Consider the following 27525-nt stretch of genomic DNA (forward strand, 5'->3'; position numbering starts at 1 on the left):
GTCGCCCTCGGTAGGGTACAACGTTCTCTCACAGTTGATAACTACAAATAAGTTGCGTCACAATTAAGGACATTATATGTAAATTTTCTTTTCTTAGGACATTGTTCAAACACACATATATTTTTTCCTTCAGAAATTAATTAATGTACAACATTTGCCCAACACACCATCGCAAGTCCAAGATGCAGCTGCGTATGTATACTTGTGCGAGAATACATGGATAGCACACACGCAATGAACGTTGCAGCTTGCTCTGACTGAAACAGTACGGAATGAGATATGTAAAGGTCACAGTTAGTGGATACATAATTACATATATATCTGAGTCACTGTAAAAAAACAAAACCAGCGCCCCAAAAATCTGAATTTTTGAGAAATTAGCTCTGATTTTGTTTTCTTTTTTATCCATGGCTCCTTCGATATCATATCACCATGAAGTTTTGCACTCGCCTAGAAAGTTTGAGCATCTTTGGTGGGAAAAGAATCAAGTTTTCTAAAAAAAAAATTAAAGATCTGTTCATCACAGGGGCAGTTGAGGCAAAAAAACAGCCACTCTCAAGGGTGAGTTTTCTTGCAAAAATAGGTGAGAGCGTGCAGGTTCTCAAAACTGGGCATGGGATGCGACTATGCGAGGATTTGTGTGCTATTTCTACGCTAGCCATGATCACTTCCCCTTCGGTCGGCCTTGGCTTCCCATGGTGACGGTGTTGCAAAATCTAGCATTGCCTAAAACTGTACTCACACAAACAAACGCAGATATCAAAGAGTCACGGCGGATGAACAAAACAACAAATTCCATTTGCTACTGAACAATGCCTAGCTACGCAGCAGCTTACACATAAATGCAGTAGACGGTCTTGATTATTCATCAATTCAATCAAAGGAAATAATACAATGGAGGGAGGTAATACAACAATATCAAGATACAAGAAAAAGGGGAGTCGAATACTGCTACTCCTTCCTTCCCCGCAAAAACAAAAGAATACAGCTAGTCCCCCTACCTCTTCAGAACGGGCACGTTTTGGTTCTCTGCTAGCTGGCCTCGCAGGTACTCCACGAATTCAGTATCACGCCAGTCCGACCAATGCAGCATAAATTCCTTGAGGCTTAGGAGGAGATATGGTAACCCAGAGAACAACCCAACACTGGGACTTCCCATCCCACGTGAATACTGCAGCAACTCAAGCTTAGGGGCTGCTCCTTCAAATCCCACCGACTTGAGGTTTCTTATGCAATTCAGCTCCAGCACCTTCAGGCTCGGGAACGCCTCCGGACACAAACTGAAACTGAAACGAACCTCTTCACCAACAAATGAGTCATGCAATAGACGCAGGGTGGCCAGGTTTGGTAGGTTCCCAAGGACTTGTACGGCTGCATCATGCTCCGATATCCTCGACCCCTCTAGCTTCAGCTTCATGAGATTTTTGAGGCCCTTGATCCACTCTGGCAGTTTAACCAGGTTGCCTATCAACTTCAGGCTCTGCAGGTTTTCTGGAGGTGAGGACAGGCCATCCAAGTGGCCTGATAAACCTGTCTCTCCGTCTGATTGCAGTGACAGTGACTCCAGGCTACTGAGACGACCAATTGCTGAACACAACTCTTGACTGTTTCTCTTGTTGATGCCCATCAATCCTAACTTGCGCAACCGGGTGAGCTTTTTTATATCTTGTAGAACAGCCTTCCCCACCGAGACGTCCACGGTACGCAGTGTGTGCAGGGCCTTCAGTTTCCAAATCCTTCTTGGCACTGCAACACCACCTGGATTTCGTTCTGCTGCATAATAAGGTAATATGCTGCAACAGAACGCTGTGCATATATCAGGCCTGTTAAGTTCTGCATCATCGTCAAGGTAAAGTTGACTTTTAGATAACTAGGTGCACAACATGACACACAACAACATGCTGAATATAAAGGCAAACTCATGAGCGACTGATCATTCGCATCTTCAAATAGAGAGCTGTTTCCAGATCCGATGTCTCTAGCGAGAATGCGTTGCATCTTCACAAGCTTGATGATGGTCCTTGGTAGCTTTATTATGCTTGTACCAGAAATATCTAATGTCTGGAGTTGTCTCATGTTCCCCAACGAATTTGGCAGGTGAAAGGGGAGTCGAATACAAGATACAAGATACAAGAAAAAGGGGAGTCAGAATACTGCTAGTCCTTCCCCGCAAAAACAAAAGAATATAGCTACTTTTCGTCCCACCTCTTCAGAACGGGCCTGTTTCGGTTCTCTGCCAGCTGGCCTCGCAGGTACTTCACCAACTCGATATCATGCCAGTCCCCCCTATCCAGCATAAATTCCTTGAGCCTTGGCAGATGTGGTAATCCACAGAATAACCCAACACTGTGACTGCTCCTCAGTTTAGAATACTGCAGCAACTCAAGCTTAGGGGCTGCTCCTTCTTCAAATCCCACCGACTTGAGGTTGCTTATGCAACTCAGCTCCAGCACCTTCAAGCTCGGGAATGACTCCCGATGGAAACTGAAACTGACCTCTTCACCAACGAATGAGTCATTCAACAGACGTAGGGTGGCCAGGTTTGGTAGGTTCTCAAGGACTTGTATGGCCGCATCATGCTCCGATATACTCGACCACACTAGCTTCAGCTTCACGAGATTTTTGACGCCCTTGATCCACTCCGGCAGCTCAACCAGGCTGCCTATCAACTTGAGGCTCTGCAGATTTTCTGGAGGTGATGACAGACCATCCAAGCAGCCTGATAAACCTGTCTCTCCATCTGATTGCAGCGACAATGACTCCAGGCTGCTGAGACAAGCAATTGCTAAACACGATTCCTGACCATTTCTCTTGTTGATGCCTATCAATCCTAACTTGCGCAACCGGGTCAACCTTTTTATATCTTCCAGAGCAGCCTTCCCACTTGAGATGTCCACAACACGCAGTGTGTGTAGGGCCTTCAGTTTCCAAATCTCTCTTGGCACTTCAACACCACCTGCAATTTTTTGTATGCCACTAGCAAGAATGCATTGCATCTTCACAAGTTTGATGATGGCCCTTGGTAGCTTTATTATACATGTACCTGAAATATCTAGTGTCTGGAGTTGTCTCAGGTTCCCCAACGAATTTGGCAGGTGATGTATACGAACATGTCCCCTTAGAGAAAGATATCTAAGATGTACAAGCTTCCCAATATGCTCAAGATGATAATTGAATAAACCCCAATTGCCTTCCAAATCCAGCACTCGGAGCAACCTCATCTTATCTGAAATGTAAAACTGCCTCCAATTTCCAAACACTGTCAATGATCGTAGGCGCGACAAGTCTAGTATATTCTCAAAAGCACACTTATCACCTTTCCAGTTGCTACTTATAGCAAGATGACGCACTGTGCCTTGGTTGTTTAAGCTGCACCCTTCCTCCAGTGTGAAAACAAGATTTTCCTCCATAGACTTTGAGATGGCAATTTCACGAATGAGATCATGGACGTGGCAGGAGTCAATTCCTTTCCTACTATGAATTGACTGTTGAGATGGCAGGATCATGCTCCTGCTTATGAGTTCCATGAAGTAAGAGTCCAATACCTCCTCCACAGACTTGCCACGTACCTCACTTGAGTAACTCTCCGCAATCCAACGACGCACTAAGCATGTCCGTGCAATCTGCTGGTCTTCAGGAAAGATGGCCAGATACAAGAAACAAGCCTTGAGGTAATAGGGTAAACCATCATAGCTTTTCATAAGGATTGCTTTTATGGTCTCGAGTTCTGGATTCATCTCCAACTCAACACTGATATGCTCATTCATTTTTCTCCATTCAAAAGCAGTTTTTGGTTGGTTTGCTAAGAAGCCACCTATGATGACTAGTGCAAGGGGAAGCCCTCTACACTTCTTCAATATCAGTTTTGTTGGTTCAACCAACTCTGGATATCGCTCATCCAAACTTACGACCTCCTTAAATACCTGAAATCCATATCAATCAAGTCATTTAGTACAACAAGAAAGGAAGCAAATATGCACAATTGTCTAACACATTTTTTATATGGGAATATGTACTACAACGATGTTAAAGTGAGACAATGCTACTTTTTGTTGGATAATAAGTTTCTCCATCATCCATTCTTTTATTTAGTATATCTTCATTTCTGTTCCTAGAAAGATTTTCCTCCCACCTAGCAACATGTCCATAGTATAATAACCCAACTTCTCGCTCATTCCTACCAGCTTCTACTTCTACAGCTACACCTCGCCTCAGAAGTAGGTGAATTGTATTCTTGCTACTGATTTCATTGGACATCAATTACCCACATAGCTACAGAAGTAGGCATTAAATTGATATGATTGGGCCTCTTAGTTAATGGTGCATATTTGTCATAATCATAACACCTGAATGTGGTTACTACATGAGAAGCTCTTTTACGGTGCTCATATTAGAAAATAATATGGTTCCTCAATCTTAACACCTTAATGACTCATCCAGCGAATTTTTTTATGCATGTGCATAGAATAATTGTGGAGGAATTCAAGGAGAGCACCATAACAACAAAATACCCAATAAAGTGTGAACTATTGGATTTCTTAAAGAACAATTCGGTCCCTGTGTTGCCCCCAGTTTAATGTGGGCGACTCGGGTCAGACTCGCTCCACTAGGTTTAGGGTTCCATTCTACACCTCTCCCCCACCTGCTGCCGCATTGTGTTCTCCATGATGGACACCGAGTCTCCCTCATCCTCCCTTTGTCGGTGGACAAAGCAGCAGACTTGATTTTGGTGGACACAGCGGAAGAAACAATACAACAAGCAGGTTGCAGGCACTGGACGGCTAAGAACAGAACACACAAGCACCAGCTATTTCCAACCCCCTTTCAATTGGGTTGCCTTCCTTTGCTATTTTTCTCATAGTAGCACCTCCTCCAGCAGCAAGCTGTGGAGGTATACACATGGAGTCTGCCACATCTAGTGCCTCCTATTTCACACGTCTCACCCATGCCTCTCCCTCACCTACTATCCAATACAGGAGAAAGATGAGTAGGCTAGAGAGGGAGAAGCAGGGCTTACACAGTTGACTGATGCTCCACCTTATAAAGAAATGGAAATAAAACTAAGTACAAGATTAAGATGCTAACACTCCTGCCCCTGGATCTGGATCTTTTTGGATCTGGTAAACCAGGGAGTGGTGTGGCAAGGCATTGGGCAACGAGGCAATGGCCATTGGTGGTGAGCTTGTAGCGCATTCAGCAGGGCGTGCTGCAGTGGTGATGTCCGGTCGCTCTACCCTTGAGGGCAGAGGGGCGGGTGTGAGGCGTTGGCTCAAGAGGGCGATGTGGCTGTGCGTTTTTTGTGGTCGGGTCGGGCTGGCACCAGAGGGGGCAATGAGAGTGAAAAAGTGTAGTTGATAGTGGCCTTCCTTTGCAGTAGGGGCTCGCTGACGTGTCGGCATCGTCTCCAGGAGCATGGAAGTTCACCAGGGCAACTGCCGCCTGCTTGTTTGCTCACTATGCATGTCCATTGGATACTCCAAGCTCTCCAGATTATCTTTTGCTGCTGGCATCTTGGCATCATCCTTTGTTGGCCATGCTGCTGGGCAGAGGATGAAAACCCAAGCACGAGTCTTTTGGGTCGAGAAGTGGTGGCACACCTCCATCTTCTTGAAGACGCCGCCTTGCTGCCTCAGAGCCTCTCCTCATCGGTGGTTGTGTGGTGTGGTGGCTGCAGTGTGCTGTGGTTCTTTAGGCTGCAAGGTGGTTGTTGTCTGGCTATGGTATGATGTGCTGTGCTTGGTGGCCCGAAGCGCTGGGGGGCAAGGGCTTTTCTATGGTGATAGGTGGCTATTAACTCGGCGCACAACTATCTCGGGCGGCTCTGCACAGCTTTTTGGACAGGCTTCACGATGCTTCGCTCACATGGCCCTTGGCACCAGCAATCCCCCTTGCACCTTATCAGTGCTTCATGGGTGTAGCTAGGATCCGGAAGCTCCAACTTGCAGCAAGTCAACATCAGGGAGACCTTGCAACACAACCCATTAGCAGTTGTTTTTTATGTTTTCTAAGACTCTAGTGCTATGTTGTACTCCCTCCGTCCCATAATTCTCGTCTTAGATTTGTCTAGATATGGATGTATCTAACACTAAAATGTGACTAGATACATCTGTATTTAGACAAATCTAAGACAAGAATTTTGGGACGGAGGGAGTAGTTTGTTGCTTGTGGTGGCTTGCTCAGAAGTTATCCGTTGTGGTGCTTGTAGATTGTTGTGTATCATTCCTGATGTACGGTATGGGGCTGCGTCCCTACACCAATTTAGGGGTTTACTTCGTGCAATCCTACTATGCCGTTGGGGCTTTCACCGATATAAAGACATACAACATGTGTACTATCTAAAAAATATATAACCATCAGCAACTCCGTGGAAACCAAACTTCTGTATATAAAAATAAATGCAATAATCTAACTGATTTGAGAAAATGTAAAGGTAGCAACTCATATGACCTGGTGTATTCTCTCTATATTCATCAACCACATTTGCAGGACACAAAACCTGCCTTACCTTTCCTAGAGATATGTTTATAGCGCATCAGTTTTAAAGGAGCTTCATGTGAAACATCTTAATTTCTCCAAAATGCAAGAAAAATTATCCCACATAACGAAGCATGCCAATCTTTTAGATGATATATTGGAGTTGTAAGCCACAAGAAAATGTCAAAACGATAAATCCACAAGAGAAAGGTCGTCATGCAATAACTTAAATAACGAGGAATTTTTTCCTATACACACCCCTTTGTATCTTGTAAAAATATGTTGAACCTATATTTGTGCCTCTACTGACTTCTTTGTTGTTTGATCGTGAATCAGGGATACCATACTTCACTTTGACAGCTACAAATTCCACAAATTATTTGTCTAGAGTAACCTACACAGATAATCATGTCTCCACCTTATTGTAATCATACTTTATGTAATTTGTAGTCCTTTGTATTTATATGTATCATTCTAGCTATTGCGTAAGATTTCTAACAAATGGCAATTCGAATTTTCTAGTGGACAATTTGATTTTATAATTCTGTTACACGTGAAAGTTTAAAGCAGTAATAGAAATAAGAGGGGCAGGATTAACAGAACAACTAATTGAGCATGACACTACTTCATTTTTACCTTTTTGGTGAAGAGGGTACATGCATCATCAGGGACCAGATGGTTCAGCTTGTATATATTTATATCATCCTTTGAGCAGTGCTTGGCAATATTCTCATCCCTCGTTGTGATTATTATGCAGCTTGCTGCCGTTTCTGGCAAATGTTCTTTTATAGCATCCCACTCTACTATTGACCACAGATCATCAAGAACAAGCAAATATCTTCTTCCTTCTAAACATTTCCTTAAATCTGTCTCATTTTTACCTCCGAGTTGCACAGCTAAGCTCCCAAGGAGTATTGTTGGATTGAAAGGACGCATGACTGTCTCACAAGCACGCTTATCAAACAAGCTACTAATCTCTTGGCTTTGATAGATATCTCTCACCAATGTTGTTTTTCAAATACCACCCATTCCCCACAAGGAGATCACATGAAATTGCTGGAGATCTTTATTTGAGATTAGTTTGATGATTTCCTCTTTTTCATTCCCTCTCCCTATGAGACGAGATTCCTCTAGAGTAGCCATTGTCTCCATGCGAGTGAGGATGTTCTTGTCCGCGGAGCTGTGAAGACCTGTAGAGGCTACATATGAGGTGGATCCTTTCTCCACCGATTTCCATCCCTCTCGAGAGACCTAAGCATGAGCATACAATTAATGTTGAGGTGTTGCCTTCGTTTCCACAAGATAATATTTTCTCAACTTCTAAGTTTTCTTTTGTAATTTTCTACATAATACTTCTTCTCTTAAATGATTTGAAAATCTCTAACCAATCATGCAGTTTGTTCGGTAGGACAACAAAGGAAATAAAGTTTGTTGGGAGGACACACACATACATATAGGTAAGTTGTTGGATATGATGCGGGCACAATAGTTCAATATGGAAAATATCGAACAAAATAGTATGATACGAAAAGGAAGATAAGTTTACTAGTAAAATACAAAGTAGAAACTTGCAATATATCACACTACCTCGGTTGCAGCAGAAGTGAAAGGTGTATAAATCCTACAGGTCTTTTCTCATGAAAAAGAGGAAAATACATATTTATTTTGTAATTAAAACATGTGGAAAGGCTAATAACCTACAGCTTTCATGATAGCACAGGTGCAAGTCTAGTTAATTATGTTAACTATTACTCCCTCCATCCCATAATATAAAAGAGTTTTTCATACTACACTAGTGTAAAAAACACTCTTATATTATGGGACGGAGGGAGTAGTTGAGATAGTAAACAAAAATAGCAACACGAGGACTTCAAAAATTACCTTCTGGTAGAAAGCATAAAGAGGCTTATCAGCAAATAACTTCTTATGCACTAGAGTTTCATCCTCTGCTCCCATGCATAAGCTTGCAACTGCAACTTGCTTAGTGAAAACTATGACTCGGCTTCCTTTCTTGTTGTCTGGGAAACATGTTTTAATGCGACCCCACTCTTCAATGGCGTGTATGTCGTTGAGTACAATTAAGTAACTCTTGTCATTCAAATATCTCTTGAACTCATGAGCCAAAGCATCTTCCTTCGTTGTTGCCATCATCTTAAGAACTTGGGCCCCAATAGTTGTTTTACCTTCTTCTCCAGAGTCTTGAAGAGAATTAACACAGATTTGGCTAACAATGCTTTGAATCAAATCTGCCTGATTGAAAGGACACATCAATGTGATCCAAGCACAACAATCAAAATTCTTGTGTATCATGGGGTCTTCATAGGCACTTTCCAGGATGGATATCTCCCCCAGATCACTACTACTTGTGCCCCACAACACCATCACTTCGAAGTGCATCATCCTTGCAATTGATCAGCTCGACGAGATCCGTTTTTGCTTTATGCTGCTGCAGCCTTGCATCATCGGCGGCAGACATCGTCGTGCTGGACATGATATGCTGCCCAACAGCGGAGGTAGGCTTGGAGCTAGAGCCCTTGATGAGGTGGTACCGTTGGCTCCTCTGGCTGACCTCCTCAACCTTGTCTCTGAGCTCCTTCATCTGCATCGCCACATAACGGCGGGCCAGCACCTTGCGAGAGAGACACCACCAGGATTGCTTCTCGAGACGGACAGCAAAATCCAGGAGGCAGTCCTCGACAGAGTAGGAGACGTCACGGACTTGTTTCACCCAAGTCCTGACCACCCAATTGTCGTCTCTCTCATCGTGAGCAGCCATCAGGAATGACTGCATCATCTCGAGCTCGTCCGAGATGAAGGAGTGGTCACGCTGGACACCAAGCTGCAAAGCAACTTCCTCGGCGACAGCTGACTGGGTGTAGTTGAGCGCCCCGCTCAACACGGACTTGCCAACGCTGATGGCCGTCGCCTCCATTTAGTGAATGTTTGTGTGGGTCAATAGGTTGTGTACTGCAAACCGATGATACTGGGTGTAAGCGTCTGTGCTTGAGCTAAATCTGAAGAGATGAATAACAACGGAGGAAACAGAGCAGCATACCTGGTGTGTCGACACCACGGGGGGCGACCAAGATGAAGGTTGTGGCTGTGAAATCCAAGATGGTGAACACAGCCTCGGAGCCCTCAGCCTCAACACCAGCGTTGTCCCTCCAAGACGAGCAAACTTGAGAGATCTGTCGGCCGAGTCAGAGAGATGATTTACAAGTCACAAAGTATGAAAGATCTGCCAATGCTGATGACCGTTGCCTCCATTAACTGGATGTTTGTGTGGATGGATCAATTGGTTGTGACTGATGGAGGCTGTACTGCAAGCAAGATGAATTGGATCACTCGATGCTAATGTCTGCGCTTGAGCTAAATCTTGGGAGGTAAAAGCACAGAGGAAACAGAGCAGCATACCTGGTGTTGCCGACGACACGGCCGCAACCAAGATGAAGGTGTTGTTGTGAAATCCAAGACGGTGAAGGCAGCCTTAGCACAGTGGTCTCCCTCCAAAACGACCAAACTTGATAGATCTGCCGGCCGAATCACAAACGATGAAAGATCCACCACCAAGCAGAGCAGATTAAGATAGACAAAAGAGAAAAAATTACCGGGACCAAGCGTCAGGTGGGGGAATGAAGCGCGGTGGAGAAAGGAAATGATTGGAGATAAAGCCGGGCCATGGAGATGGAGTGAGATTCTTCGTTTCTTCTTGCCGCGGCCTCCGTACGTCCTCCAAAGAAGACAAGAGGAGGGGCGAAAGAACAAAGAAGCTTCTTTTCTTTTCTTGTTGCATCATGGTGGCTTTGCCTTCCTTGGCGATTGGGTAAAGGGAGAGATTGGATTCTTTCGGTTGACTCGTTTGGGGGAGGGATTGGATTCGACTGCACTTGCAAGTTGCAACGGCGGAGGCAAGAATCGCCGGCGGCTGAGGCTTAGGGGAAGGTAGTACGACCGTTGGGCTCCAGAGAAAGAAAGAGAAGATGAGTACGTCCATCTGCAAAATGGGCTTGGGTCCTTGTTGGGCTGGTCTTGTAAAATGGCCTGGCCTTGTAAACCGTGCACTTCTTCTTCTTTTTTATTATTGTAATAATGTAAAAAGCACATGTTTTGCAAACTAGGCTTGGGGAATGGAAATGCCTCTTCTTCACTGGGGGAGAATTACAAGTAAGCTGACCATACTTAAATGCATCTTGCTTCTTGAACAATGCACGCTGGTTTAATCTTACAAATTAATGCTTGCTCTCACTCAAACCACACTTCAGGAGATATGTATATAATATAATAAAGGTCACATCTGGAGACCATCCTTTGGAGCCACACAAAAGCGTTCCAACTTATTCTCTCTTTCTCAAAAACAAAAGTGAATAAATATATATTCCAACTCACAGGCAGATCACACACAGAGTCATAATTCATATAAAGAAGACAGTGAGGAGGTATATAAATCAGACAGAATCAAACATGTACAAATGTAGGTTATCCAATCACGACCCGCATTGCTTCAGTTTCCTTCTCATGGTGATGCTGTTACATATTGACACCTCGCTGATCTTTGATAGGTTGATCGAATATTTTCCTGAAATGTTGTGCGACAAACTAACAGAGAAGGAAACTGAGGCATGGTAGGCAGAGCATTCCACCGTAGACAAATGCGATCTTGGTGGACTTGGGAGCAAAGGCAAAAGAAGGGGCTTGATGTTGGAGATCCGGCTGTGTCAAACCATGATCAAATCAGCTGCCGCCACGTCTTATGGTTGTGCAGATGAAGAGTGGTCAGTGAAACCCACAGGAAATCTTTTCCTCACCTCCATCAATAAATAATAAATAATGCTGACTGTGCCAACCTGAAAGCAAAGAAAAAAAAACTGAAACCATACATATATATGAATATATTCTTCTGCCAGGAAAAATGATACACATATATCCAAGTCAAATGGAAGTGCTAAAAAAATCATTGCTCAAAAACCTGATTTTTTTAAACAATTTTTAGCTCTGATTTTGTGTTTTATAGCTCCCCTGCTGTCATTTCGCCATCAGATTTTGTGGGCACCTTGAAAACTCAAACTCCTTTTTTTCCAAAAACAAATCCAGATGTTTTTTAGTTTTTCCTATTTGTTTCGAATTTTCATTGCAGGAGCAGATGAGCCGAGCAAAACTTGGCATCTTTTGGCCAAAAAATTCAGTTTGTTTTACTGATTTTTTTTAGTTTAGTATTCATCGCAGGAGCATATATATGAGCCAAAAATGCCATACTGGAGAGGAGGGTTTTGTTTTAAAAATAGAAACATGGAGGAGAGAAATAATACTCCCTCCGTCCCATAATATAATAACGTTTTTGGCACTAGCGTAATGTTAAAAACGTTTTTATATTTTGGCACAGAGGGAGCAGTAGCTTATCAAAACGGGGCATGCGATTCGAGGATTTCTACTCTGGCCCGCTCAGAATATAATATAGTGGTGGATGGCCCGTCCAAATAATCGAAACGAATCTCGTCTCCTGCTGCTGCGTGGCGATAACATCCCATGGTGACAGCGTTGCAAAAAGTAGTCACAACGGAACGGAAATGAACACAGAAATCACACAAGCAAACACAGAAATCAAAGAGTCACGACGGATGACCAAAACAACGAATTCTTCCATTTGCTACCATATAGTATCACGCAAAGAGAGGAACAGCTTACACACACGCATGCAGTTGGTGAGATAAAATGAGCATTTTTCACCATATATATACAGGTCCGCTAGCTTAATTTCAGATGTAGGTGGTCTTGATTCATCGAATCAATCAAACGAAATACTCTACTTGATACATAGACCGGGAGTTGCATACAACTAGGATTACAGATCCCACCTCTTCAAAACGGGCCGGTTTTCATTCTCTGCGAGCTGGCTATGCAAGTAATCCACCAACCCGGTAACACCCCAGTCCCTCTTATCCAGCATAAATTCCTTGAGACTTCGTAGACATGGTAACCCACAGAAAAACCAAACACTGTCATCGATCAGTTTAGAATACTGCAGCAACTCAAGCTTAGGGGCTGCTCCTTCTTCAAACCCCACCGACTTGAGGTTCCATACGCAATTCAACTCCAGCACCTTAAGACTCGGGAATGCCTCCCGACAGAAACTGAAACGAACCTCTTCACCAATGAACGAGTAACCCAATAGACGTAGGGTGGCCAGGTTTGGTAGATTCCCAAGGACTTGTATGGCCGCATCATGCTCCGATATCCTCGACTTTACTAGCTTCAGCTTCACGAGATTTTTGAGGCCTTGGATCCACGCCGGCAGCTCAACCAGGTTGCCTCTCAACTTGAGGCTCTGCAGGTTTTCTGGAGGTGAGGACAGGCCATCCATGCCTGATAAACCTGTCTCTCCATGTCAGCGCAGTGACAAGGACTCCAGGCTGCTGAGACAAGCAATTGCTGAACACAACTCTTGATTGTTTCTCTTGTTGATGCCTATCAATCCTAACTTGTGCAACCGGGTGAGCTTTTTTATATCTTGTAGAACAGCCTTCCCCACTGAGACATCCACGGTACGCAGTGTGTGCAGGGCTTTCAGCTTCCAAATCCATCTAGGCACTTCAACACCACCTGGATTTCGTCCTCCTGCCGCATAATAAGGTAATATGCTGCAACAGAACACAGTGCATACATCACGCCTGTTAAGTTGTGCACCATCATCAAGATAGAGTTTCTTTCCAAGACTATTAGGTGCACAACATGACACACAACAACCCGCTGAATATATAGGCAAACTCATTAGTGACTGCTCATATGCATATTTATGTAACTGCCAATAATGTTTTTTTCCTGTCTCACTAGCAAGGATGTGTTGCATCTTTACAAGCTTGATGATGGTATTTGGTAGCTTCATTATGTTCGTATCTGAAATATCTAGTGTCTGGAGTTGTCTCAGGTTCCCCAACGAATTTGGCAGGTGAAATATTGTACAATGTCCCCTTATAGAAAGATATCTCAGATGTACAAGCTTCCCAATGTGCTCAAGATGATGATCAAATAGATCCCACATGCCTTCCAAATCCAGCACTCGTAGCAACCTCATCTTGTCAGAAATATAAAACAGCCTCCAGTTTCCAAACACTGTCAACGATCGTACACGGGACAAGTCTACTATATTCTCAAACTCACACTGATCTCCCTCCCAATCACTGCTTACAACAAGATGACGCACTGTGCCTTGGTTATTTAAGCTGCACCCTTTCTCCAATGTGAAAATAAGATTCTCCTCCATAGACATTGAGATGGCAATTTCCCGAATGAGATCATGGACATGGCAGGAGTCAATTCCTTTCCTACTATATACCGATTGTTGAGATGGCAGGATCATGCTCCTGCCTATGAGTTCCATGAAGTAAGAGTCCAATACTTTCTCCATTGACTTGCCACGCACCTCACTTGAGTAACCCTCTGCAATCCACCGCCGCACTAAGCGTCTCCGTGCAATCATGTAGTCTTCAGGAAAGATAGCCAGATACAAGAAACAAGCCTTGAGGTGATAGGGTAAACCATCAAAGCTTTTCATAAGGACTGCTTTTATGATCTCAAGTTCTGGATTCATCTCCAACTCAGCACTGATATGCTCATTCAATTTTCTCCATTCAAAAGCAGTTTTTGGTTGGCTTGCCAAGAAGCCACCTATGGTGACTAGTGCAAGGGGAAGTCCTCTGCACTTCTTCAATATCAGTTTTGCTTGCTCAACCAACTCCGGATATTGCTCATCCAAATTTACAGTCTCCTTAAATACCTGAAATCCACATCAATAAGTCATTTAGTACTAGAAGAAATAAATCATATGAGCACTACTGTGATTGTCTAACACGTTCTTTACCTGACAGAATATACAGGAGATGTAGTATAAAGATGTAAAAGTGAGACACTGCTACTTTTTGCTAGCTAATAGGTTTCTCCATCATCTATATTTTTCACTCATATCATCATTTTTCTTCCTAAATATAGTTTTCTCCCACCTAGCAACGTACCCTAGTGCAATGAACCAACGTCTCACTCGTTCCTACCTGCAGTGCACGCGAAGAATGCAAGTGAAACAATGCCCTTTCTTAGAGGTATGTTTGTGGCGCATGAATTTGAAGGGGCTTCATATGAAACATTTTCATTTCGACAAACTACGAGAAAAAGTTTCCCAAATTTGTATGCCAAACCATGCCAATGTTTTGGAATTGCAAAAGATATATATTTGAGCTTGTATGTCATTCCTGAGTTTCAATGTTGTTCAGTTAAAAATTCTTTTCATTCATTATTTTTAACATGGTAGGAGATATGGAAATATGCTCAATTTCTGGAAAAAGAATAACCGAATGCTTCAGCTTATCAACTTGTACTTTCAAGATGTATGATTTGCTTTTATCTAAATATATAAATGCAATATAGTTTCGTTATATACTATTTACAGATTTTCTAGAACTCCCATATGAACGCTACAAAAAGAAAAATCACGAACCATCAAATTCCAAATTGACTATACAAATATGTAAGAACTCGCTGACTTGATTTAATATGGACTGAGTGAAACACAGAGCCGATGAGAATGTTCTTATGAGAAAATCGAATATTGTTCCATGATTACTGAAGCATGTGTTTTATTGCGTAGATCTGGGTGGATGAAAATGTTGAGAGGATATATCCACAAGAAAAATGTGGCCATGGAAGAATTTCAGTAATGAGGAAAAAAATGCCTACAAAACACCCCTTTGTAACATGTAAAATAGGATGAACCTTTATTTGTGCCTCTACTTACTCACATGTTGTTCCATAACCAAACAAGGATATCCTACTTCACTTTTACAGCATCAAATTTCACAAACTATTTGGTTGGACCTAACTATAACTATATAGATTATCATGCGTGCACTTTATTGTAATCGCAGTTTATATGTGTTCTGATGCCTTTGTATTTATAAGTATCTCTAGCTGTTGTGTACGATTTCTAAGAAATGTCAAATCCAATTTTTAGTGGACAAAGGCAAAGCAAGCTGATTCTACAATTCTGCTATATGTGCTCAAAAAGATATTTCTTGTGAAGGTAGCATTCACACACAAATAAGAGGGAGACAAATTAATACAACAACTAATTGACCATGACATAACTTTATTTGTACCTTTTTGATGAAGAGGGTACATGCATCAACAGGACCCAGATGGTGAAGAGGGTATATATTTCTTTCATCCTTGGAGCAGTGCTTCGCTATATTCTCTTCCCTTGTAGTGACTATTATGCAGCCTGCTGCCGTTTCTGGCAAATATTGCTTTATAGCATCCCACAAATCATCAAGAACAAGCAAATATCTCTTTTCTTCTAAACATCCCCTTAAATCTGTCCCATTTTTACCTCCGAATTGCATAGCTAAGCTCCCAAGGAGTGTTTCTGGATTGAAAGGACGCATGACTGTGACACAAGCACGCTTATCAAACATGCTACTAATCTCTTGTGTTTGATAAATATCTGTCACTAGTGTTGTTTTCCCAATACCACCCATTCCCCACTGAGGTTAATGCCTCACCATGCCTGACACACTGAGGTTACAATATATCTAAGTTGATAAGTGTAATTTATGCAAATCCTACATATAATCCTTCTCATGAAAATAGGAAAATATATAATTATTTTGTAATCAAAATGTGCAGAATGGTTATTAACATAATACTTTCATGAGAACACAAGTCCTTGTATAGTTAATTATGTTAAAAAAAACCTCTTAGTTGAGACAATGAACAAAAATAACAAAAAGAGGAGCATTAATTAGACAAGTTTAGGACTTAAAAATATTACCTTACTGTAGAAAGCATAAAGAGACTGATCAGCAAATAACTTCTTACGCACAAGAGCTTCATCCTCTGCTCCTATGCATAAGCTTGCAACTTCGACTTGCTCAGTGCATACTATGATTCGGCTTCCTTTCTTGTTGCCTGGGAAACATGTTTTGATGCAATCCCAATCTTCAATGGTGTTAATTTTATTGAGTACAATTAGATAACTCTTGTCATCCAAATATCTCTTGAACTCATAAGCCAAACCATCTTCTGTCACCGGCGCCATCATCTTCAAAATTTGGGCCCCAATAATTGTTTTTTCTTCTTCTTCCATCTCATGAAAAGAATTAATATAGATTTGCCGAACAATGCTTCGAATGAAGTCTGTCTGACTGAAAGGACACATCAATGTGATCAAAGCACAGCAATCAAAATTCTTGTGTATCATGGGATTTTCACAGGTACTTGTGATTATTGATATCTCATCCAGATCACTACTACCTGTGCCCCACAACGCTATAACTCGAAGTGCATCATCCTTGCAATTGATCAACTTGATGAGATCCATTTTTGCTTTATGTAGCAGCAGCCTTGCATCGTCAGCTGCAGACATCGTCGCACTGGAGATGGTAGGCTGCCCAACAGCAGAGGTAGGCTTGGAGCTAGAGCCCTTGATGAGGTGGTACCGTTGATTCCTCTGGCTGACATCCTCCACCTTGACTCTGAGGTCCTTCATCTACTTCGCCACATGACGCCGGGCTCGCACTGTGCGAGGGATGCGCCACCAAGACTGTTTCTCAAGACGAACGGCGAAATTCTGGAGACAGTCCTCGACGGTGTAGGACACGTTGCGGACTTGTTTCACCCAAGTCCTGACCACCATATTGTCGTCTCGATCATCATGCGCAGCCATCAGGAATGACTGCATCATCTCCAGCTCGTCGGTGATGAAGACATGATCACGCTGAACTCCAAGCTGCAGAGCCACCTCCTCAGCCATGGCGGATTTGGCATAGCTGAGCGCCCCGCTCAAAACGGACTTGCCAATACTCAACCCAGTCGCCTCCATTTACTGCAAACTAACGCTCGGTGTTAATGGCTGCGCTTGATCTAAATCTGAAGAAGTAAATGACAAGATACGAAACAGAGCATATACCTGCTATCTGGTGTTGCTGACTCTGGCGGTGAAAGCAGCCTCGTGGGTGACCAAGACGGCGATGAAATGAGGCAGTAAACGCAACCGCACAGCCCTCGACCTCAACACCAGCGTTCTCGCAAGCGACCAATCTTCAGAGATCTGCCGAGTGAACCAGAAAGATAATATACAATTTACAAACTATAATTTGCAGATGGCTCAATGTTCCAATTCAGATCGACAAAGACACATGATTCAGAAGATGTGAGAAAACAAAAGATGTAGGATGTGAGAAAACAAAAGATGTGAGAAAACAAAAGATAAGAAAACAATTTCTTTTTCGAGAACATAAAGGATAACTGGATTCTCACCTTCTTAGCCGAGAATGAAGCATCTAGGTTCCATTCATGGGAGCACACTGATGAGAGAAACAAAAGATGTAGGGATCAAAAGACAAACTTGAAACGAAAAATCAGTTATCTTTTCTCCATTGGTTTCTATAATAAAGAAGATGCAATGTGTTCAGAACTTCTGTTACAATAGTGTTTCTTTGTTTTATTAGTTCTCTGCACTTTGTATTAGCATCCCTTTCTTTGTTGGTTATGTACTGGTCCTAAGTTTTTTCTAAAGGACCCGCAAAAAAAAGTTTTTTTAAAAAGGCTAGAACTCAGATTATGATGCCATCCTTGATGGTCCAATGTTTTTTTAAGAATTATGCTTACAGCAAAAGAAAAAAGTTCTGATTTATACTATGACTGTTTGTCAGGTCTTCAGAATCTAATTGGCGAAATAAGTACCTCATTATATATACATACAACAGGATCTGCTCCAATACAACTGAATTCTTCAATATGTGCTATCTAAAACCAGAACATGGAAATAACCAGGAAGGAGAATATTCAGAGATGACAAACATATTTTTTGCTCAGTTAAGAAAGAAACATACACAGCTATATACACAATCAGCAAATGTGTTATAGGAACACCACTGAGCAAGTGACAGTAATACTCAGACCAGCAAAGCCATATATGTTCCAGAAATTAGGGTGTGACATTCCACAAAACAACATGTGCACAAAGGAAGTCAAGTCTACTGATTTCCTGCAGTAACCTTTACAAAATTTGTTTGTTGGTCTAGTATTTTCCTCTCCAACTCGCAAGACGAATAAGGTAGCTAGGATCATACCAGCTACGGTGATCTACCTGGAATACGATTTTCTGATGTGGCTAAATTCAACGTCCACAGGGAGTTGAAGCCAGCCAGGTGCGACGCGCCAGTACGCTCTCATATACCACCGGGCTATCGCCAGTCCTGAATTTGCATCTGTCAATCACCCTAGCTTTCGTAATTTCATCTAGTGACCAACTGAATGGCCCATACTGAGAACCAATTCATTGATTGGCCAGCTAGATGAGAGCAAGAATTCAGACCATGTTCGAGATTCTCCCCAAGATGAAATGAGCTCAAACCTTTCTGTTATCTCTATCCAGAAAAAATATACCTTCACTCTGGTGATCCTGTTAGAATTAACCCGAGGCACTCCGTTGATCTACCGAGGACCAAGCAATCACACGAGACACGACACCGATATTTGTTAACGAGGTTCACCGATATGGCTACGTCCCCGGGCATGACTACAGGCGCTCCTCCCCGTGACACCGTCACAATACTGCACCCTGGCCGCCCGGGCGCCGGCACACGCTGCCGGCTCCCCCGCGTGCCCGTGCTATTATGTTGGTATAGGTTACATTGTGTGTCTACCCCCGATATATATGAGAGGCCTAGGATACAGGTGTCCTATTAGGACACAACTCCTATCCTGTCTACACACAGTCCAAACCAAGTCCAACTGTAACCTATCTTGTACAATAATATTCGACACAATTCTAACAAACTCCACCTTGGCGAATATTCTTCACCACCTTGAATTCATCCATGCATCGAACCCCCTTGTACATTGGACTTGAGATACGCCATGAGCACCGCTGCTACTCCCAGACTCCATGTGACTCCACCTGCAACTTGTAGTCCCTCCTTTTCTTGACCATAGTCAACACTCAAGCAAAATTAAGTTCCTTGTTACTCTAGTCCGTGCTCCCAACTTCCGGAGAATCCGTTCAACGCCATCACACACCGACCACTGTCTGCGTGAAAGTGAACAACTCACATATTGGACGCCACATATAAGAGTTACCTGAACTCAACGTGACTGCTCTTTCTTGACTGCTTGTCTGAAACTTGAAGGAATTTCACCGTCCTCCTGTGTCCCTGAGTCAAATTCGCAGTTGTCTCACCCTTCTTCCGGATAGTCTCTGGCATGTCCCACAGCTATAGCACTCCGCCTTCTTCTGTATTTGTCATCCGCACTTTGCCATGTGCACTGAACACCACAGAATATACGGCCATGTACTCTCTCTGTTTTGACAATTCCAGACTTCCCGTCACTTTCTCAGATTCTCCATGGTCAACTCTTGTCCATCAACCGGCACCGATAGACCCAGTCACCAACTCGAATCTGGTACTCGTCAACACTGCTTCAGCACCCCCTGCTCAATTTGCCTAACCACATGTCTGACCACCAGTGCCTTGGCATGTCGCTATGTCCCGTGCTTACCGCACGCCTCGCCGCTATCATCACGTCGAGCCTCTGCTGTCCTGGTCGAGTCTCTCTGGTAGCTAGCCCCCACTGCCTCAACCCCCACTGCAGAGAACCATCGATCATCACCAACCGATGCCGAGTATCACGCCTCCATCAGACCACTGGCGCACAGTCCGATCCACGTGTCTCTCGCTTTACGAGCTGAAATAAGCTTCGACTCTCCGTTAACTTACGCCGTAGCCCCTCCATCAGCTAAGAGTGAAGTCATCCATCAGACTCCTACTCCACCTTCGACATGACTCCATGGTGGTTGTACGTGCCATCCTCCCGCGCCCTGTCAACTCCAAGCTCTCATGTGCACCGTCTTGAATCAACCCTGCGCCATGGTCTGTCGAAGCCGCACAAGCCCTCATACCTGCACCACGTGTTTCCACGCCCCAGAAGTTGGCCAGCATCAGCATCACGCTCCTATGTTGTCGCTGCTGAAATCACCGCCATCTTCTGCTTTGACCGACATCCCCGTCGATCCGTCAGACAGTCCAGTCCGACCTAGCCGAAATTATCCGACTGCAACCATACTCCACCCTGCATCGTGTCCACCCGCACATCTCCGTGCATTGCCCGACGCCCTGTGTCTGCATGATTCTGACGACGCGCTTGTCCGCGCGCTCTGTTGCCTGTCCACACGCTACAAGCCATCCGAACAAACAACCTAGCAAAACTTCCATGCAAACTTGAACGGACAAATCCCTTGTCTGCAAATTATCTTGCCCATGTTTGATATATTAACTTCTCTGTGCACCCAGCAGAAAATCAGATCGTAATGATCCATCCCAACTACTCCCATGCACACGCGTTGGACCTAGAAACTCCTCTTTTTTTTAACCAAACAAATCTCACGTATCAGCTTTGCCTTCGGCTAACCTTCCGTGTACTCTTTCCGTGACTCAGCTCCAAGCGCAGTGCAACAACTCCAGGGCTTTCAACGCGACGCTCCTGGGTGCAGCGGCCACGTCTGCCCCGTGATCTACACCTCACGCGCGCCTGGCCCACTGCTGCTTCTGCCACCCGTGCGCGCCTCAGACTGGGCCGCCTTGTGTCCAGGTTCCTTTGATAAGCGTATCGATCTCGTCGAAACCGAAAAAATCTAGAACACCAAAACACGTTGCCTGCTCGATCCAACCTCGCCAGGAATTTTGCTAAAGACACGCCGTATGTATGCTCGCCCGATCGATCTACGGATCAATCGCCGTACGTCTCACGCACACGCGTTGCCGCCGATGCTTCGAAACAGCCGATCGCCTCCATGAAAGAAATCCATGTCACCGATCCATCTTGCTAACCGCCACTGATGCTGCTCTCCTCGGCTCCTAAAACCGATGCAACTTCTTCGTGGTTGATTCCCGCACTATGAACCTGACAAAATCTTCCATTTTCTTCCTCTAGATCAAATATCCGCAGCCTCTTCGTAACCTTGCTCTAATACCACTTGTTAGAATTATCCCGAGGCACTCCGTTGATCTACCGAGGACCAAGCAATCACACGAGGCACGACACCGAGATTTGTTAACGAGGTTCACCGATATGGCTACGTCCCCGGGCATGACTACGGGCGCTCCTCCCCGTGACACCGTCACAATACCGCACCCTGGCCGCCCGGGCGCCGGCACACGCCGCCGGCTCCCCCGCGTGCCCGTGCTATTATGTTGGTATATGTTACATCGTGTGTCTACTCCCGATATATATGAGAGGCCTAGGATACAGGTGTCCTATTAGGACACAACTCCTATCCTGTCTACACACAGTTCAAACCAAGTACACACTCGGTAGGACATCATCATAATGTGCACAATGTGACCAAGGGGTTGATCACGGGATGATGTGTTACGGGACGAGTAAAGAGACTTGCCGGTAACGAGATTGAACAAGGTATCGGGATACGGACGATCGAATCTCGGGCAAGTACAATGCCGCTAGACAAAGGGAATTGTATACGGGATCTATTGAGTCCTTGACATCGTGGTTCATCCGATGAGATCATCGTGGAACATGTGGGAGTCAACTTGGGTATCCAGATCCCGCTATTGGTTATTGACCGGAGAACGTCTCGGTCATGTCTGCATGGTTCCCGAACCCGTAGGGTCTACACACTTAAGGTTCGGTGACGCTAGGGTTGTATGAATATGAGTATGCAGCAAACCGAATGTTGTTCGGAGTCCCGGATGAGATCCCGGACGTCACGAGGAGTTCCGGAATGGTCCGGAGGTAAAGATTTATATATAGGAAGTCTTATTTTGGTCGCCGGAAAGGTTTCACGCATTATCGATATTGTACCGGGAGTGCCGAAAGGGGTCCGGGGGTCCACCGGGGGGGTCCACCTGCCCCGGGGGGCCACATGGGATTTAGGGGGTGCGCCTTGGCCCATATGGGCCAAGGGCACCAGCCCCAAGAGGCCCATGCGCCAAGGAGACTTGGGGAGGGAAGAGTCCAAAGGGGGGAAGGCACCTCCGAGGTGCCTTGGGGAGGATGGACTCCTCCCCCCCTCTTGGCCGCACCCCTTCCTTGGAGGAAGGGGCAAGGCTGCGCCCTCCCCCCCTCTCTTGCACCTATATAAAGGGAGGGGAGGGTGGGGAAGACACACCCTGAAGCCCTTGGCGCATCCCCTTCCTGCTACACCTCCTCCTCCTCTCGTAGTCGCTTAGCGAAGCCCTGCCGGAGTTCTGCTGCATCCACCACCACGCCGTCGTGCTGCTGGATCATCATCAACCTCTCCTTCCCCCTTGCTGGATCAAGAAGGAGGAGATGTCATCCGCTCCGTACGTGTGTTGAACGCAGAGGTGCTGTCCGTTCGGCACTAGGTCATCGGTGATCTGAATCACGGCGAGTACGACTCCATCATCCCTGTTCTATTGAACGCTTCCGCACGCGATCTACAAGTGGTATGTAGATGCAATCACTCTCCCATGACTCGTTGCTAGATGAACTGATAGATGGATCTTGGTGAAACCGTAGGAAAAATTTTAATTTTCTGCAACGTTCCCCAATAGTGGCATCATGAGCTAGGTCTATGCGTAGTTCTCTATTGCACGAGTAGAACACAATTTGTTGTGGGCGTAGATGTTGTCAACTTTCTTGCCGCTACTAGTCTTATCTTGCTTCAGCGGTATTGTGGGATGAAGCGGCCCGGACCGACCTTACACGTACGCTTACGTGAGACTGGTTCCATCGACCGACATGCACTAGTTGCATAAGGTGGCTAGCGGGTGTTTGTCTCTCCCACTTTAGTTAAAGCGGATTCGACGAAAAGGGTCCTTATGAAGGGTAAATAGAAGTTAACAAATCACGTTGTGGGTTTCACGTAGGTAAGAAAACGTTCTTGCTAGAAACCCATAGCAGCCACGTAAAACATGCAAACAACAATTAGAGGACGTCTAACTTGTTTTTGCAGGGTATGCTATGTGATGTGATATGGCCAAGAAGAATGTGATGAATGATATGTGTGTTGGAAATATGCCCTAGAGGCAATAATAAATTAGTTATTATTATATTTCCCTGTTCATGATAATCGTTTATTATCCATGCTATAATTGTATTGATAGGAAACTCAGATACATGTGTGGGTACATAGACAACACCATGTCCCTAGTAAGCCTCTAGTTGACTAGCTCGTTGATCAATAGATGGTTACAGTTTCCTGACCATGGACATTGGATGCCGTTGATAACGGGATCACATCATTAGGAGAATGATGTGATGGACAAGACCCAATCCTAAGCCTAGCACAAAGATCGTAGTTCATATGCTAAAGCTTTTCTAATGTCAAGTATCATTTCCTTAGACCATGAGATTGTGCAACTCCCGGATACCGTAGGAATGCTTTGGGTGTACCAAACGTCACAACGTAACTGGGTGGCTATAAAGGTGCACTACAGGTATATCCGAAAGTGTCTGTTGGGTTGGCACGAATCGAGACTGGGATTTGCCACTCCGTGTGAACGGAGAGGTATCTCTGGGCCCACTCGGTAGGACATCATCATAATGTGCACAATGTGACCAAGGAGTTGATCACAGGATGATGTGTTACGGAACGAGTAAAGAGACTTGCCGGAAACGAGATTGAACAAGGTATCGGGATACCGACAATCGAATCTCGGGCAAGTACAATACCGCTAGACAAAGGGAATTGTATACGGGATCGATTGAGTCATTGACATCGTGGTTCATCCGATGAGATCATCGTGGAACATGTGGGAGCCAACATGGGTATCCAGATCCCGCTGTTGGTTATTGACCGGAGAACGTCTCGGTCATGTCTGCATGTCTCCCGAACCCGTAGGGTCTACACACTTAAGGTTCGATGACGCTAGGGTTATAAAGAAAGTTTGTATGTGGTTACCGAATGTTGTTCGGAGTCCCGGATGAGATCCCGGACGTCACGAGGAGTTCCGAAATGGTCTGGAGGTAAAGATTTATATATGGAGAGTTGTTGTTCGGGTTCCGGAAAAAGTTCGGTTTTTTTCGGTATTGTACCGGGAAGCTTCCAAAAGGTTCCGGAGGATTCCGGAGGGGTCCGGAGGTCCGGAAATTGTTCCACCACGTCCAATACAGTAGCATGGGCTTTAGGGGGGCGCCCTAGCCTTAATGGGCCAGGGGCACCAGCCCCCCCAAGGCACATGCGCATGGGAAGGGGAAAACCCTAAAGGGGGAGGCCTCCACTTGACTTGGGAGGCACTCCTCCCCCCTTGGCCGCCCCCCCCCCCCCTAGATGGGATCTAGGACTGGCCGCACCCCTTGGGGTGGGAAACCCTAAAGGGGGCGCAGCCCCCTTCCCCCATATATATACTTGAGGTTTTGAGGCTGCCAGACACATGAGAACTTCTCCTCTATTGGTGCAGCCCTGCCTCTCCTCCTCCTCCTCTCCCGTGGTGCTTGGCGAAGCCCTGCTGGATTGCCACGCTCCTCCACCACCACCACACCGTTGTGCTGCTGCTGGATGGAGTCTTCCTCAACCTCTCCCTCTCTCCTTGCTGGATCAAGGCGTGGGAGACGTCACCGGGCTGTACGTGTGTTGAACGCGGAGGTGCCGTCCGTTCGGCACTAGGATCTCGGTGATTTGGATCACGACGAGTACGACTCCTTCAACCCCGTTCTCATGAACGCTTCCGCTTAGCGATCTACAAGGGTATGTAGATGCACTCTCCTTCCCTCGTTGCTAGTTTCTCCATAGATAGATCTTGGTGACACGTAGGAAAATTTTGAATTTCTGCTACGTTCCCCAACAGTGGCATCATGAGCTAGGTCTATTGCGTAGATTCTTTGCACGAGTAGAACACAAAGTAGTTGTGGGCGTTGATGTTGTTCAATATGCTTACCGTTACTAGTCCAATCTTGTTTCGACGGTATTGTGGGATGAAGCGGCCCGGACCGACCTTACACGTACTCTTACGTGAGACAGGTTCCACCGACTGACATGCACTTGGTGCATAAGGTGGCTAGCGGGTGCCAGTCTCTCCCACTTTAGTCGGAACGGATTCGATGAAAAGGGTCCTTATGAAGGGTAAATAGCAATTGGCATATCACGTTGTGGTTTTGCGTAGGTAAGAAACGTTCTTGCTAGAAACCCATAGCAGCCACGTAAAACATGCAAACAACAATTAGAGGACGTCTAACTTGTTTTTGCAGGGTATGCTATGTGATGTGATATGGCCAAGAAGAATGTGATGAATGATATGTGATGTATGAGATTGATCATGTTCTTGTAATAGGATTCACGACTTGCATGTCGATGAGTATGACAACCGGCAGGAGCCATAGGAGTTGTCTTTATTTATTGTATGACCTGCGTGTCATTAAACAACGCCATGTAATTACTTTACTTTATTGCTAACCGGTAGCCATAGTAGTAGAAGTAATAGTTGGCGAGACAACTTCATGAAGACACGATGATGGAGATCATGATGATGGAGATCATGGTGTCATGCCGGTGACGATGATGATCATGGAGCCCCGAAGATGGAGATCAATGGAGCTATATGATATTGGCCATATCATGTCACTACTATATAATTGCATGTGATGTTTATTATGTTTATGCATCTTGTTTACTTAGAACGACGGTAGTAAATAAGATGATCCCTTACAACAATTTCAAGAAGTGTTCTCCCCTAACTGTGCACCGTTGCTAAAGTTCGTCGCTTCTAAGCACCACGTGATGATCGGGTGTGATGGATTCTTACGTTCACATACAACGGGTGTAAGACAGATTTACACACGCGAAACACTTAGGGTTAACTTGACGAGCCTAGCATGTACAGACATGGCCTCGGAACACAGAGACCGAAAGGTCGAGCATGAGTCGTATAGTAGATACGATCAACATGAAGATGTTCACCGATGATGACTAGTCCGTCTCACGTGATGATCGGACACGGCCTAGTTGACTCGGATCATGTAATCACTTAGATGACCAGAGGGATGTCTATCTGAGTGGGAGTTCATAAGATGAACTTAATTATCTTGAACATAGTCAAAAGACCTTTTGCAAATTATGTCGTAAGCTCGCGCTTTAGTTCCACTGTTTAGATATGTTCCTAGAGAAAATATAGTTGAAAGTTGAAAGTAGCGATTATGCGGACAGTAGAAAGCTTATGTCCTTAATGCACCGCTCAGTGTGCTGAACCCCAAACGTCGTTTGTGGATGTTGCGAACATCGGACATACACGTCTTGATAACTACGTGATAGTTCAGTTAAACGGTTTAGAGTTGAGGCACGAAAGACGTTTTCGAAATGTCGCGGAACATATGAGATGTTTCGAGGGCTGAAATTAGGATTTCAGGCTCGTGCCCACGTCAAGAGGTATGAGACCTCCGACGATTTTCTTAGCCTACAAACTAAGGGAGAAAAGCTCAATCGTTGAGCTTGTGCTCAGATTGTCTGAGTACAACAATCACTTGAATCGAGTGGGAGTTGATCTTCCAGATGAGATAGTGATGTTTCTCCAAAGTCATTGCCACCAAGCTGCTAGAGCTTCGTGATGAACTATAACATATCAAGGATAGAGATGATGATCCTTGAGGTATTCGCGTTGTTTGACATCGCGAAAGTAAAAATCAAGAAGGAGCATCAATTGTTGATGGTTGGTGAAACCACTAGTTTCAAGAAGGGCAAGGGCAAGAAGGGACACTTCATGAAACGGCAAATCAGTTGCTGCTCCAGTGAAGAAACCCAAGGTTGAACCCAAACCCGAGACTAAGTGCTTCTGCAATAAGGGGAACAGCAACTGGAGCAGAATTACCCTAGATACTTGGTAGATAAGAAGGCTGGCAAGGTCGATAGAAGTATATTGGATATACATTAAGTTATTGTGTATTTTACTAGTACTCCTAGTAGCACCAGGGTATTAGATACCGGTTCGGTTGCTAAGTGTTAGTAACTCGAAATAAAAGGCTACGGAATAAACGGAGACTAGCTAAAGGAGAGCTGACGATATGTGTTGGAAGTGTTTCCAATTTTGATGTGAT

The 27525-nt window shown here is 44.7% G+C and overlaps 2 pseudogenes; both read right to left on the bottom strand.

Moving 5' to 3' along the window:
• Nucleotides 1-906: 906 nt before the first annotated feature.
• On the bottom strand, nt 907-10133 carry LOC123072783 (disease resistance protein Pik-2-like; annotated as a pseudogene).
• A 2180-nt stretch (nt 10134-12313) lies between these two features.
• LOC123068078 (disease resistance protein Pik-2-like) lies at nt 12314-17338 on the bottom strand (annotated as a pseudogene).
• Between the last annotated feature and the right edge of the window lie 10187 nt (nt 17339-27525).

The sequence above is a fragment of the Triticum aestivum genome, chromosome 3B (assembly GCF_018294505.1).
Source record: "Triticum aestivum cultivar Chinese Spring chromosome 3B, IWGSC CS RefSeq v2.1, whole genome shotgun sequence".
Taxonomy (NCBI): Eukaryota; Viridiplantae; Streptophyta; class Magnoliopsida; order Poales; family Poaceae; genus Triticum; species Triticum aestivum.